Here is a 16,443-nt window from a genome sequence, read left to right on the forward strand (position 1 = left end):
TACACCTACCCTTATTAAAACATTGTTGCAAATTACAGGTGCACCGCGAGCTGGGAACAGCGATAGTCCCAGACTGGGAGGCTCGCGAGCGGACCAATCAGAACATGGGGCTCCTATCACTGACGCCATTAACATTGACCAATCCTCAGAGGTCTTCATGTAACAATTTTCATGTATCAAATTGAAGGGACAGCCCAGGTATACCACCTGACTAACCCTCAACCACTAATACCGTTCTCTATATGTATGCTATACTAACCCTACCACTCGAGTAACCAATCCAGAGTGGAGATAGGTTTTTTGCTAAACTTTCCAAGTGACGCAAGTAGCGCGTCATACTAAGGTAAAAAGGGCCTGCGAGCCCCACGATTGTGTGTGTGTCAGGACGGACGCGTGCGCTCCTTGACCCATCCCTGCCGTTTTGTCTAATAAACAGCAGAGTCACCTTGCTTCTTGCGTGTGTCTCATACTCTATCTCTTTTGGGATATACGGGAGGAGTTGGGGCCTCCCTGCCCGGAGGTCTGCGGACTGCCCGGCCGACCCCGGCAGAATTTCCCCCCGACAATAGCATGCATTTATTTCCTGATTGCAGCCACATTTCCATGCATGAATGGATACACACGATGTGACTGCTATGTGTGTATTCCACTTATGGACAGGTGTGCGTGCCATCATCTAGTGGGCGCAGGGGGGGTCCTGTTCCTTGTGAGTGCTCATGCACTGTGTTCGTCCACACTGGTTGTTACCAGAATCTGGCTGATGTGCGGTCATTTGTATGCTTTCATCCTGTCACCGTTGATGGCAGCCTCATGATGATCTCACTATGCACAACAAATTAGTGACATGCAGTTTTGTTGCAGCTCTGTGTCAGTGTAGTGGTGTATTAATGTATTTGACCCTTATGTAACTCCTTTGTACGCAGCAATGGTGGACGGTCCTTTCTGTTGATGGTATTTGGTGCTGTGTATTGGCCATACTAATTGCTTGTAGCTGCATTGTGTTGCGGGGATATGGTCTGATTGACTATAGTGCACATGTAGATGGCTATGGAATGGTTGTGACACTGCATCATTCACATGGTAGGGCAGCTTACATCATGCATTATGTGGTCAGGTGTCAGGTCCGGTCTGGCCTGCTTTGGGGTATGAGCATGGTCCATTCTCTCAGACACTCACAGCCAGGTGAAGTATGCATCTCTCCCCCCTCCCCATCTCAGCCAGGTGAAGTATGCATCTCTCCCCCCCTCCCCATCTCAGCCAGGTGAAGTATGCATCTCTCCCCCAATCACCTACCCACATCACATTTCCATGAGCCTAACATGCAACTCACGAGAAGCCAGGATCTCTGCCCTGCATGTCGTTCCATGTAGCGTGGTATCGTGGAGTTCCGCAGGACCATTTAATCATGGGTTGATCCGGGGAATCGGTCACAAAAATGTGTGATGATCTTGTTTGAGTCACATACCATTTGCACGTTGATGGAGTGGTATAACTTACGGTTGCGGTGCACTACCTCCATGGCATGTGGGACCACCAATTCCACATGGGTGCAGTCGATGGCACCAATGCAACCAGGGATGCCGGCCAGTGAATGGAAATCACCTTTGGTGTTTGAGATCTCCTGGGCAGTCCGTGGTAAGTAAATGTGGTCGCCTGTGTGCTTCAGGAGGGCATCAAGCACTTGGTTCAGCATACGTGAGAATAATGGTTGTGATATGCCATGCATGTGCCCCACTGTGTGCTGGTAGGTGCCTGTGGCCAGGAAGTGGAGCACAGACACTACCTTCAGTAGGGGTGGGATGGCAGTGCGTGTTTCAATCAGGCTGACAATGTCATCATGTATCATGTCCACAATGGTGGTGATGGTGTCCCGGTCCAGACGGTACAGGGTGTGGATCTGCTCAGGGGTTTGTTTGTTTGTTTGTTTGTTTTATTATTTATAATGCGCTATTATACCCGAGGGTATCAGGGCGCAGCATTTACAAGAATATGCAAAGCTTAGTTACAAAGTGTACAAGGTTCAAATAGCATAGAGAATGTACAGAGCAGTAGATGAGAGCACACAATATATACAGTATATACAAATTGAAAAGGTGGCACACAGGTTAAACGAATGCGGATCGCGAGAGGGTGGCTTTAGCACATATCTATATGGCTGTCCTTCAGTTTAAGCCATGAAATTACCTTGGATCGGAAATTCAGGTAGGGCATGTCTACTCTGAGGTTGGGGGGCAGAGAGTTCCATAGTTTGGCTGCCTTTACCGGGAAACTGTTACCTCCTATGGTGGCAAGTTTGTAATTTGGGACAGAGAGGCAATCTTTGTAAGCAGTTCTGAGTGGTCTTGCGGAGGCTTGTCTGTGGAATCTGTTAGTCAAGTAAATTGGGGCAGCGTTGTTAAGAGATTTGTAGGTAAGTGAGGCCGTTTTAGGATAATTTTGTCTCTGGTGGAGAGCCAGTTATTCTGTTGGCTGAAACCTGATATATGCTCTCTTCTGGGGATGCCCAAGGCTGCTCTCAGGGCGTTATTCTGGAGGGTTTGTAACTTGTTGGTAGTAGCCTTGGAGGTTCCCAAGTAGAGGGCGTTACAGTAGTCAAGGCGGGATAGAATGAGGGCTCTAGCGAGTGTAAGGCAGCTAGTGTCTGACAGAAATGGTTTAGCTGAGCGAATTAATTTGCATGTATATGCAGATGAAGATGCCAGTGAGCTCAGTTGTCTTTTGAAGGAGAGGTTAGAATCCAGGTAGAAGCCCAGTGTTTTGACCTCCTGTCCAACTTTGATGTTGTTCCCATCTATCATGAAAGAGTTGTAGGCCGGGCTGAGTTTCCCTAGACTATGCGTTGTTCCTAAGATGATAAGCTCTGTTTTTTCATCATTCAGGCATAGTCCATGAGTGGCCATCCATGCCTGGATGATGATGTACACCCTATTCAGCAAGGCCAAATCCTTTCCATAATCTCCAGAAAGCGGAAGGAGGATCTGAGTATCATCTGCATAATTAGTGTAGGTGATACCGAGATGATCCAAATCATCGAAAAGGGGCTTAGTGAATATATTGTACAATGTAGGGGAGACGCAGGAGCCCTGTGGAACACCACAGGTGATAGGTTTAGGGTCTGCTGCAGCTGTAGGCGAAAATACCCTCATGGTTCTTCCGTTAAGGAATGAAGTGATCCATGAGATGGCCTCGGGAGAGAAGTGTGCTGCTGTGTGGAGGTGTGAGCATAAGACAGAGTGTCGACCAGGTCGAAAGCTGCAGAGAGGTCAAGAAGGAGGAGCAAGGCAACTTGTCCTTTGTCCCTAAGTGTATCAATCTGAGCTTTCAGGTCGATGAGAGCAGTCTCAGTCCCGTGTTGAGGGCGGAACCCAGATTGTCTAGATCCTAAGAGGTGGTGTTCTTCCAGGTGCTTCTGTATTTGAACGTAAGCTACCTTATCTAGGATTTTTAGTAGGAAGGGAACAGTCGTTATGGGTCGGTAATTGGTGGGTATGGCTGGGTCGAGGGTAGGTTTTTTTAGTAAGGGAAGCACCCAAGATTGTTTTAGATTGCTAGGGATGGAGCCGGTGGAGAAAGAGGCATTGATCAGTTTCGTGATGAAGGGTGAAAGATCGCGAGCAGCGTCTTTGATGAGCTGTGCCGGGCAAAGGTCTCCCTGGCAGTTAGACGGTTTCAGGGACAAGATGATTTTTTCCACATCGAGTGTGTTGACTTTAGTGAACTTGAAGCGCGTGGGGTCTGTGGTTGTACACTTGTCCAGTTTTTTAGAGGGGGGCATGTTTTTTACGGTCTCTTTTTTGCTGGAGATTTTGGTTTGAAGGGTCTTGATCTTATTGGTCAGGGCATTCTGAATTTTTGAGCACCAGTTTTTATCTTTGGTGCAGGTATCAGGGGGTAGTATGGGAGTTTCAACTTCTTTGAGAATGGAGAAGAGTTCTTTCATGTTTCGATTTGGCTGATGATATGCGAGAGTCATAGGACGTTCGTTTGGCCACGTATATTTCTTTTTTGTAGAGTGCCGATATTTTAGATAGATTAAATTTGTTAGCAGCTGAGGGACATTTTTTCCAAGTGACTTCACAGTTTCTCTTTTGTTGCCTCAGGTTTTTAAGGAATGGTGTGTACCATTTGTTAAGGTGTGATTTCTGTTTGCTCGGTTTGAGTTTGAGAGGGGCGATGAGGTCCAGTGCTGAGGCCATGGCTTTATTATATTCCTCAACTAGGATCTCTGGGTCCGCCTTGTCTGAGAGTGTGTCAAGTTTTGGGAGTAGGTTTGTGATGAGTCTTTCTGCTGTAATGTTTTTCTTGTTTCTGGTGAGAATAGGTGGGGCTGTTGTGATAGGCGGAGGTGTAGGTCTGTCTGTGGTTAACCAGAACGAGACTAGGTGGTGGTCGGTCCAGATTAGAGGTGAGATATTGGTAATGTTTGCTACGCAGTTGTGATCGGCCACCCAGTCGAGTATTCTACCTTTTGAATGAGTAGGGGCCATGGTTCTTTGTGCAAACCCTAGTTCAGCAAGGGTGGTGCCTATAGCGTTGGATATAGGGTCTGCTGGGTCGTTGTAGCCTAGGTTAAAGTCCCCCAAGGTAAGGACTTGAGCTGAGGTTTTGAGGTTGCTAGTTAGGATAGCGTTAAGGTCTTCATCAAAGGTACCGATGGGTCCTGGTGGGCGGTAAATCAAGTGGATGGTGAGGGTTTGGGTGTTAGTGAGTGGGACTTTGACTGACAAGTTTTCGCAGGATTGGACATTGGAAGGTGTAGCGAGTCTCATGTGTAGGCTAAGTTTATGTATGATGGCGACACCCCCTCCTCTGGACTTGGGGCGATCTTGCCTCAGGATGGTGTACTTGTTTGGGACTGCTAGCATGATCATGGGGCCTGCTGCTGGGTGTAACCAGGTCTCAGTGATGGCGAGGAAGTCTAGGTCGTCTTTGAGGATCAGGTCTGCTATTTCTGTAGCATGTGCTACTAAGGATCTAGCGTTGATTAGGGCTCCCTTGATTTTAGGGCTGGCTGTCTTTATGGTGGTAGTTGTGTTTTCAGTAGCGCTAGTATGGCGTTTATCTTGAGTTTGTGTACTCTGGCTAGGGTGGGTGAGTATGGGGTTAGAGGTGAGGTTGTGATGAGAATTAGGGGTTTTTATGTTGGGGTTAAGTTGAGGTAGCGGCTTTAAGGATTTTTGTAGGGTATGCAGCGAGCGGGCCAATGGCTCGTAGATTTTGGCTAATCTAGCTCTGAGTCCTAAGTTCCTGTCTATGGTAGTGCGAGGGAGACTAGGTAGTATCTGAGGGTTGGCTAGGTCTGTATGGGGTGGAATCTGGTCGGTGGGCATGGAAGAAATGGGCATATTGGGCAGTTGAGGTGCCATTTTACAGTAGGTGTGTAAAGTAATGTTCATGAAGATGAGGACAGAGGCGTGCAAACTTGTGATAGGTGGATGCATTCTGAGTAGGGTTGTAGGTAGTGTCTTGTCTAAGTAGATGCTAGTTGTCTGAGGGCATCTAGAAGCGAGTTTGAAGAATATGACTAGATAAGACTGGATATGCGACAGGCAGCATGTCTAGATACAACTAAAATCAGGATCAAGCGGCAATTAGATTCGAAATTGAGCAGTAAAGCTAGGTATGAGTAGAATACAGGCAACATTTCTAGATACATATGGATTTGAGCATGTTAGAGGCTAGATAAGCAATACAACAATAGGTGCAGATCTGGCAGGAGAGCAAGGTGCAACTCAGACAGATTAAGGTAGGGAAGAGATGAGATTAACAGACGGGTCAAATCTAGTACATGTCTAGCACGTGATATATAAGCTGTAGATATTGTACGTTAATCATAACATGAGTAGACAGGGACTTAGCAATTATTGAATATGAAGTTCGCCAAGAGTTAGAGAGTAACCAACGATCAAGTTACCTTATGTGATGTAGTGCCTTGCACTAGTGTGTCCGCAGGTGGGAAAACAAAATGGATCGGTGACCCTAGTATGTTGCTTAAGGCTCCATGGAGCAAACAGGGGGCAAACAGGGGCCTTTGTGCGGGCCTTCGTCGATGGCCGGCGTTTCCGCCGGCCGGCGGAAGTAGCGGGAAGAAAAGTGCTTCGGTTGCTTGGCAACGAAGCTACGCGGCCAGAGCCTCGCTCTGGTGCCGCGATGCGCCCGCCATCATGGAATCAGGCGGAAGATAGTGACGGGGTCAGGCGGTGCCTGCAAAGCGGTGCGGTCGTTCGGCAGATTCCGGATTGGGTGTGCCGTGTAGTTCGCCTCACCCTTGTGGAGTCCAGGGTGCCGAGGCCGATCGAGGTGCGGCTGTAGGAGCCACTCCAAGGCTCTCAGGAGTTAAGTTGTATAGACTGGCTCTGATGCGAGGGATTGGTTGCTGCCTGCGTGGCACCACTGGCTGCACTGGTGGGGCATGCTGGGCCTGCCTAACCCTCATTCTCCTCCTGTGTGTCCTCTGTGCTGCCTGTTGTTGTTGTTGGTGTTGTTGTTGTTGCTGTAGCTGGAGTTCCACTGCAATCATGTCCTCCAGCCCCAGCATTGCTAGTAGTATGGGAATCATTTTGGTGTGTGACTGGCTGTGGGAAGGGGTGGGGTGCGCTCCTTTTGTGCTGGCCCAGTCTATATTTCCTCCACCTTTGCTGATTGTGCACACCTGTGGCAGTTGGGAACACTGCACATGGCCGTTTACGGGTGGTCGGCGATGCCGGTATTTGCTCCATGCCGGTAAGGTACTTTTCGGCCTTCAGTGGGCCGTTATTTGCATGGCCGCCTGATTTGTGATGTCCTCCTGTTTACGCCATGCCGGTATTGCCGACATGGAGGGTCGTGTGCCCGCGCCCATGCCGCTATTAGAGGCACCGTTAATTACTGTGCCGCTAATAGCGGATTGGTGGGTCAAGATCATCCGGAGCGGTAATCCTTTACCGGCATCATTGCTTCCTTACCGCCCGGGTCGTAATGAGGCCCTTGGTGTTATTTGGTGGTCGAAAGAGGGGCTGGAAAGGGTGATTGGGTGAAATAAAGATGATATTGAGCTGCTTTTATAGGTCAAAAAAGTGGGTGCGGGTGCCGCCAGTCCACAGACTCTGAGGTAGTCCACGAACAGCACTGTAGTCCATGGACATTGCTGTAAACGGACAGTTTTGAAAAAAAAACATTTGTGGGTATTTGATGGCTGAAAGAGGGTGTGGAAAGGGTAGGTAGTGGAATAGAGATGACATGGAGCTGTTTTAATAGGTGAAAAAAAGGTTTGCAGATGCCACTAGGTCTGCAGTCAATTTTAGCATCCGTGGACATTACTTGAATTGCAGGGGGTTCAAGGCGAGTTTTGTTATTTGAAGGTGTATTGTATGTACTTGTTGTTGCCACTGGCAAAACACATAGTATAGTAATATGCGCACAGTAATTACAGGTAAAGTAGGGGGTATACAGTTTTTGTAATATGGTGGAATGATATAATAGTATTTATGACTGTACTACAATTGAGGATAGTGCTGCTTGATGTCTTGCCCCCTTTTCATACGGTGAACCATAGTATCCTTATTAAACGGTTGCATGATACCTTTAGCAAAATGGACCGGGCACTTTACTGGCTCATCTGTTTTCCTCACTAATCACCCTTCCCAGCTGCAACTGGGCTCTTTGTACTACACCACCTCACTGTGTACTTGCAGAGTAGCCCTGGGTTTTATCCTATCATTGTGGAAATTACATATGTATTTCCTCTCCCTTTCTTCTTTTCTCATTTCCAGTGTTATGTTAATGGCACAGAGCTTTTCTTAAACTTCCCTGAACTCATTTGTTCTCCTAATTTTTTATTCATGATTGTCTGACTGCCGTGAGGCATTGTGTGTGGCTAGCAATATATGTTTGAATGTGAGTAACACAGAGATATTTCTTATTATGACACCTGTATCTTTTTTTATCATACCACGTGGCTGCTGTTTTAGGGCCATTTACTTTTACCATTCTGTAAGTCCAAAATGTTGGGGTTATCTTGTCTCTCTTTTACTCCTTACATATTGTAGCTGGTAAAGAATGTCCATGGTTTGAGCTTCACCTTCTTACAGGCATTGTACCGTTCCTTACCTTCCCCCACAAGCTCAACGTCTGTAGAGCCATGGCACTGTGTCGGCTGGACTACTGCAACAGCCTCTTCCATAACTTCCCCATTTGTTGTCTATACCCCATTCAGCTAATGTAGAATAGGTCTGCAAGACTTATCCTTCGCCTGAAGCCCAGGGATGGTCCACATACCTTGCCAATGGGTCGAAGATGCTATTGGTGGCCACTACTATGGGTCTTACTGGAGGGGTAGTAAGGTCTGTGTGGATATTCGGCAGGCCATAGAAGACTGGCATAGTTGGAAATGTATTGTTGAGAAAGTCCTTGGTTCTCTCAATACCCTCTAGAAGGGAGATATATTAGATCCAAAAATTACACTCTATGGCCCCTTCAGGCCTCAATGAGGAATTTTCTTTAACTCTGTTTCTTTGAATCTACATCTGAATTCATTGAATCCCATTTGAACCAAGTCAATTACTTTGGCCCATGAGTGACACATCTTCTGACAGACCCTAGACATATATTCAAACTCTCTGAAAACATATGTACCAGCCTTTGAAGGACTATCCTATCAATACATGGGCCCCCACACAACTCTTGCATGGACAGTTAGCGTATGGTTTTGACACAGACTGTTAATTACATACAGATGTCACTACAGAGATACCAGCACAGAGTTCAAAGAGGTTAATGTATGGGCATTTACATATTTTGGTTGGCCCTTGCCTGCTTAGACCCGATCCTGGCTATGGCTCTGCTGAGCAGCATTTCAGAAATAAAAAAAAAATCATTTTTTTCCAAAATTCGATTGCTAATAACCTTTGATTTGCTGGCTAGATGACTTTTTGAAAATAAGAAGATCTTAAAGGGCCACCCCAAACAAACTTTTCTAAGCCAGAGGTTTGTCTATACAACTGGACATTTTGTTGGGGACAATTTGTTAAAAAGGAAGACGTCATTAAGATCACCAAAAACAAATGTTTCACCCTACTCGTATTAATTTTCCCAGAGACAAAAAGTGCACTTTTTGAACAGCCGCAGTGCAAAAACCGCTTGGCAGTTTTGGACCAAATAAGAAACAATTTCCGAACAAAGCATAGGCTTAATTTCCTTGACTTGTTTGAGGTAAATCCATCTTGTAGTTTTTAAAATATTTGATATAGAAATGTGGGTGCCCCGCTGTTCCTTGAAACGTTTATATATATCGTCCTTGGTGCTTTGCAGCAGAGAGACTGACAGACATTTCAGAAATTAAATCCACCTTTTTTGCTCGATGTGAGTGATTCCAGCGATATTACAAGGAGAAGCCGCAAATTAAAGAAATCTAAACACTCTTTGGAGGAGGAAAAAGGATGCCATCATACTTTGGAATCATCTCCCCCCACAACCTTACAGAGTCTAATAAAGTTTTCAACTTCATAAACAGACTCACTCTTCTGATTATGTAGCCATTCCTATGGGAACAGTGACTGTTTTGAAGCAAAGAGCTTAGATGACCTGGCTAAAGGTTGGGAGTGGGAAAGAATACACCATGTAATGTTTGGGATTTGGGGGCGTGTTGGGTAGCTAATTATGGCTACAACATTGTTGGTTTATCAGGGGAACACCGTGGGAATCTCACTAGATTATAGTGTCAATGCTCCAAGATGCTCTCAGAAATAAATGTGCGTCACACAAAGCGATGAGTGATATGGGGGTAATGTGAGAGAGTTATAGAGGGCAAAAGCAATTGAGTGGAGTGAGAGGACCTGGAAAAAAGAAGGCAGACACATGTTTAGTGTCTTTGAGGATGTGGAATACTTTTTTATTTCTGAGAAATGTTTCCTGTATTGCGGGAATCGGCGAACGGCTACTCTACAACAGGAATTGGAAATTATTACTGTAAAATTATCACAGGAAAAAGGATTTTGAAAAAATCTATTAACATTTGCAGTGCATAAATCTACTGGGCAGGGGGCAATGGGTGTTTGGTATCAAAGTAATGGTTTGACATGGCCAGTGGCCATGTCTAGTGGGCCCAAAAGAAAGATATTGGTGCAAAATGTACAGATCATAGCTAGTGAGACCTCACAAAACTATACATGTTCAGTCGTGGCCACTGGCCATGGCTGAAGGCCATGGCTAGTGGGCCCAAATGAAAACTATTGGTAGAACATACCCAGTGCTCCCGGCCAAAGGCTATGGATAGTGGGCCCAGAGAAGCCCTCACAGCGACACACTACATCCACATCCACCTTAAGATCGACCCCATCAAGGACATCCATCGGCTCAAAAACTGCCTCTTGCTGATCCATTTTTGGATGTCCAGTGCATACTTGAAGCTCAACCCCTCCAAGACCGAATTCCTAATCCTCACCAACATGTGGTCACGGCCAAAGGCCATGGCTAGTGGGCCCTGAGGAAACTAAGGTATAGCAAAACCCTTGCAATTTAGTAAAAAAACATTTGTGAAGAGAGAGTTAAGGTGATCAGATTTAATGCAGCAAAAGCCCTGAAATTCAGCACTCGCATTTCAATCAAGTCCACCTCGGAGAACAAAAATGTGTCGCACTAACCAAACAATGATAGGAGGTAGTGGCCAGAAGAGGACCTTGGTGGAAAAAAGCAATTTATGAAGGGTCCTGTTTCATGGCTGGCACCCCAGAGGAGTATGGTCGAGGCGGGAGGAGTTTACATCTCGTGTGAAGAGCATGGGTACCCAAGGATGATGATTATAGAAGGAAGGGAGAATGGTTTGTTACTGGGGCATTAACTAAACAGGGGTTTGTTGGGATGCAGATACAGTGTCAGAGCCAGGCAAAGAGGTTCAGGTTGAGGAAAACATATTAGAGAACCACATTATGAAAGCGGAGTGCAGAGAATAGCATATATTTGTATTAGTTAGGTCTGACACATACTCGATACCCACATATAGCAACACAGAAAGAGATAGAGATGTATTACGCTTGCGGTTGCAGAGGTTATTGACAGGGCAGCATTATAGACCCAGTTTTTAGTTATGTATTGTAGTGAAGTTGGGTAGCATGATGTGCAGGAAGAAGGGAAATAAGCGCAAGATGGAGTCAGCAACGTAGTATGGTAATAGCAAAGTTGGTGTGCCAATTAGACAGAATGAATGCCATTTTAGATGTAAGGCTGAATCCACCAAGGACAGACGAAAACACAAGACTTGGTGTAGAATTGCGGCTCTGTTAGCTCAGCTCCAAAATCTATTTCCCTTTCACATTCCCCAAGAGGGAAGCCGAGGTCAGAAACACCCACGGTGCACAGATAAGCACTAACTGTATCCAGCTGTGGGACCTGAATGTGCTGGGATCGGAAAATTAGTTTGTAAATGATCAGGATGGGATGCGCCCTTTGAAGGACACATTTTTGGGAATAGGGCACGAGGCTCGACAGTGCCAATGAGCCAGGCAAAGTTTTTGAACACAAGTGGGATGGCCACCCAATACAAATTGCACCTAGACACTCAACGTAAGCAAACACATCCTTGAAATTCAGATTTAAGAGGGGCGCAATGGTCATGTAATCCCTGGGCACCTGGGGTGGGGAGTAGATACGAGGAGAGCTGTGGCTGGAACATCTTGTGATTCTGGACAGGAGGAGCAGAGGTGGTACCAGTACATTTAGTACAAGAGTTAAGTAGTATTGCTAGATCCGACTCTTGGGGGGCTAGGTATCCTATAATATGTAAAGGCTTGCTGCACCCCCAGAGCCAAGAGACTCTTCTCCACACCTAAAAAATTAGGTAAGTATAAACCGGAAAGTCTCTGGGTAATTGCGCTGGCCAGGTAAATAGTATTCTCTTTACAGGGGTATGTAATTATACTCCAATTCATATTCAACATAAGTCAATATAGATCAACACAATTGCCTTAATGTGTTCAAATAAATATACTTTTAATTCAGTGTGCAACAAAAGGTTGAGCCTTCCAGCCTACACGTGTTTCGACAAAACTGTCTTTGTGAAGGCTGATCAAAGAACATTTAAAAAAAAATAGAGTATATAAAATAAATAAGTGTCTGCGTGATATAGCAGATAGAACAGATAAGACATTGGTACATACCATTGGTAGGGTTAGAGCAGAGCGGGGACAATCCTGCTATTGTAAGCATGTTCTTTAAGAGTTAATGACACATAGAGTACTGGTAGCATAAGGTCATTGTTATCCGTGTGAGTCATGTGCTGGTCTACAGACAGTGAGCAGGGCTGTGGAAGAAGAAGCTCCCATTTGAATTCCCTTAAATAAGTTATTCACCTCTAGTGATGGGCAATTAGATTGAAGGTAGAGTTTAAATCTCTCTCAATTGAGGGGTGCAAAGGATATGGGGGGACGTGGGGCTAAGGTAGCACATGGTTGTCGATAATATTAGGCTATATTAGGATAATCAATAATGTAAAGGGACAAGAATTGTACAACCTCACCAAGGATGGTCTTGGATGAGGGCCTAAGGATAAGTAAGTAACATTCCAGGTCAGTTAATCATGGTAGGTGTCAATAGCAGTGATTATGGGCTCAATGAGCACTGACTTGGTAGGTGTGACTAGGAAGTTTTGTAGCTAGTGGTGGTCATTTCAGGAATTGGTCAAATCACAGCATAGGGCTACAGCTAAGTAAGGGATGTTATGTCAGGATAAATTAATCTAGTGCACTTTCTAGAATAACATCCATGGCCCGAGAAAGAGGTCACTTGCACATAGACTTTCGGCATGGTTGAGCAGATCGACTCAATGGTAAAGGTTTTTCTCCAAATGCACAATGGCTGCATGTCAATATATACCCCTGCAATTGTGAACAAAGGATTTATATCAATAAAAAATTGCCAATTAGTGGCAATCTGGTCACGGATTAAAGGACATGAATCACCATTTTCAACATTAATTAGAGGCGGACATGTGTCAGATCACAAATGATTAGTGAACATCCGCGTGCATGGTGCAATTCCGCAGTCATGAAAAGTTACTCAAAATGTTTACAAGAAACATTTAGATAAATATCACAGGCTGCACATTAAACTGCCCTCTAATTTCCTGAGTGTCAACATTTATTTTGTGTTTTCAGGTAAAATATCTCATAGTCTTAAATTGATGTCTAATAATAACATGAAATATAAAATAGGTGGCCCTCCTCCATTACACCCGCAATTGGGTTGGCTCTAGGAATTGGAATGCTAAAAAGGACGAGCGGTATCCGGTTACCTAATGGGAGGCAAGGCGATCCGAGAACTTGCGCGTGCGGCGGGCATCGACACTGCAGTATTTGTAAAGCTTGCTGCCGGAAAGAGCGTGCTTCTCGCGACCATGCGTGCCATGTCACAAAGACGTGTGCATGTATTAAGAAGTGTACATACTGACTGAGCATTCTATTTTCATAAGCTTTTGTATAACCATTATAACATTAATTTAGCTAGTTAGCGAAACCGCAAGTTAGGAAATGACCCATGAATACGGGAACATTATGATAGCAACGTCTCCTCGGACTTTACCCGGGATTGGGGGAGATGCAGCACACATCACAACAAATAACCTGTGCGTATGTGTTGGGGAGATACACATTAGTGTGATAGTCTCCTGGGTCTAAACCTGGGATTGGGAGGAAAGCAGACGTGTGCGTGTGTTCCGGGGAGATACACATTAGTGTGATAGTCTCCTGGGTCTAAACCTGGGATTGGGAGGAAAGCAGACGTGTGCGTGTGTTCCGGGGAGATACACATTAGTGTGATAGTCTCCTGGGTCTAAACCTGGGATTGGGAGGAAAGCAGACGTGTGCGTGTGTTCCGGGGAGATGGCAATTGATGTTATAGTATTGCCATAGGCAATATAAACTATGCAGAGGTATAAGGATATTTGAGAAATTAAGAACACATATGAGATTAATCACAAGATTGGTTAGTTATATTTCAGAAGTGTGCATGGAAACACCGGAATATCTAAACTAATTCGAGAGCCAGATTGAGTATTCTGGGTGCTTCTTCTTCCAACATGAATAATGAACAATTCATTAATAAGTCACTGGTTCCGATTTGACAATTCTTAAGAGCTAAATCACACCTCAGTACTCACATGATGCTAAATAATAAAGCATACCATGTGTCTTGTTTACAAAAAATGTACACATTGGTTTAAATATATTAGTTTTGGAGATCAACAATTCGTCGGCACAGATTCGTAGGTAGTGCCATGTGGGTATGTCCACAAATAAACCACACCACCATTGTAAAACAAAATAGCATTCATCACATTGTTACATATATGTGTTATATAGGTGACATAAGGTAGTTCCAGGTGCAATATACCTTCTAGATATTAGACTGATCCAGAGAAACACATTCATTTTGTGCTCAGTGCTGAGGCCATTTTTAGTGCCTGTATATTGGCATGTATGTTTTGATTTCATTTGGCGTCGCATGAGTGTACGGTTGCCACCACATTTGTTGGTGGTGGCTTTCTGTAGTCCTATAAAGTTAATATCGCTTTTGTTTGACAGTTGATGTTCTTTCTGCCAGTGTTGCACTAATGGTAAGCTTGGTTCCTGGGTGATAAAATTTGCCAGGTTTTCTCGACTACGGATCCTCAATTGTCTTATGGTACTTCCTATATAAATCTGTTGGAAGATACAGATAATGGCATAGACCACGTAGGTCGTCTTGCAATTGATAAAGCTTTTTATCTGAATGTCTCCTCCATGTTCTGGGGTAAATCTGTTACAACTGGTATGTGCGTATTGGCACATATTACATGTGCCACAGCTGCAGAAGCTAGGCAATGGTGTTTACCAGGTGGCAACGTGGCCAGTCATAGTTGGATTGCTGCTCAAAAACGAGGGGCAACGCTTATTTTTTATTGTAGGTGCCCTTGTGTATACAAATTAGGTTTGGGAGAAATATGTTGGTTAATTTCCTTGTCCATACGTAATAGGTGCCAATATTTGGCACTATGTTACATAGCCTTTGGGCATCGGCTGAGTACTATGTGATGATATTGGTAGTAGTTCTGTTGTCAGTTTGGTCACTCTGTCTCGGTTGTAATACTTCTGTCCTTGTTCAGTGCTTCATTTTATCCAGATGTTGTGGAATTAGAGGTGCTGAATACCCTCTAGCTTGGAATCCCATGCATAACCGAGTGCATTCAGCTTCAAAATGTGTATCTCACCTACAATTTCTGGGAGCCCAATGGAACTCCCCTGCCGGAATGTTGTTGACAGTAGTTTTACAGTGAGAGCTTGAGGCAAGGAGAGTGGAATTCACCTCTGTTGGTTTTCTGAATGTTCTTGTGTGGATTTTGGTGTCCTCTATAAATATGTGAAGATTGAGGAAGTCAATGGCAGTGCTACTGCACTGCCGGTCGAATGCAGACCGTGAGTATTGATCTTGAGATATTCCAAATATCTGTCAAAAGATGTGGTGGACCCCTCCCAATTTAGCAGGATGTTGTCTATGTATCTCTTCCAGAGAATCACCTGCTCCACAAAGACATTGAGCCTCATTACGAGGAACACGGACCCGTAATGAACGGTGCCGGTAAGGGACTGGCACCATTCATTATGGGCCGCCCCATTGCGAGGTCTGCAGCGGGTCCTGCTCTGGCATGCATGGTCAGACCAGACGTCCTTAGCGGGACCCGCTAGCAGACCAGGAGGCCAAAAACGGTCCTGTTATTAACAGGCCCGTTGTTAGCATCCTCCCCATTCCCAGTGAGCCCTATGGGGGCTCAAATGGGAATAGAGATGTACTGGGTCCTGGGAATGGGAAGGGGAATTACCAAGCCCTCCAAGGTCGGAATGGCCTGGTAATTCCATATTCCTGGAACCCGGACCCTGTACCCGGTATGGAGGTAGCCATGCAGATAAGAATGCATGGCTACCTCCATACTCGTAATGACCCCCATTGTCATTGATGGCATGTGTGTCTTCATATTCAGCCATGTAGAGGTTCGCCAAAGATGGAGCTTATTTAGCCCCTATGGCAACACCCTTCATTTGAGCATAGTATTTGTCATTGAACAGAAAGATATTGTTGTTCAGTGCAAATTGTAGAACGGATTTTATCATTTCTACATGTTTTAAATGGGATGCCGATTGTTTCCTAAGTCAAAATGAATTGTCCTAATTGCTAAATCGTGGTCTATTGAGGTGTACAGTGCCGCCACATCTAATGTTGTCAATTTACACTCTTCCTTCCACTGAAGGTCCTTCAATATATCCAGTACTGCTGTACTGTCTCTAAGGTATGAGAGGAGTAAGAGAACCTGTTTTCTGATTGAATGATCAATGTATTTAGATAGGCTTTCAGCCACCTATCCAATCCCACTCATAATGGGTCTGACCACATGTAGTTCATCATAAGACTTATGGATCTTTGGTATGAAGTATATTGTTG

Source organism: Ambystoma mexicanum, chromosome 8 (genome assembly GCF_040938575.1).
Source record: "Ambystoma mexicanum isolate Mex_15411 chromosome 8, UKY_AmexF1_1, whole genome shotgun sequence".
Taxonomy (NCBI): Eukaryota; Metazoa; Chordata; class Amphibia; order Caudata; family Ambystomatidae; genus Ambystoma; species Ambystoma mexicanum.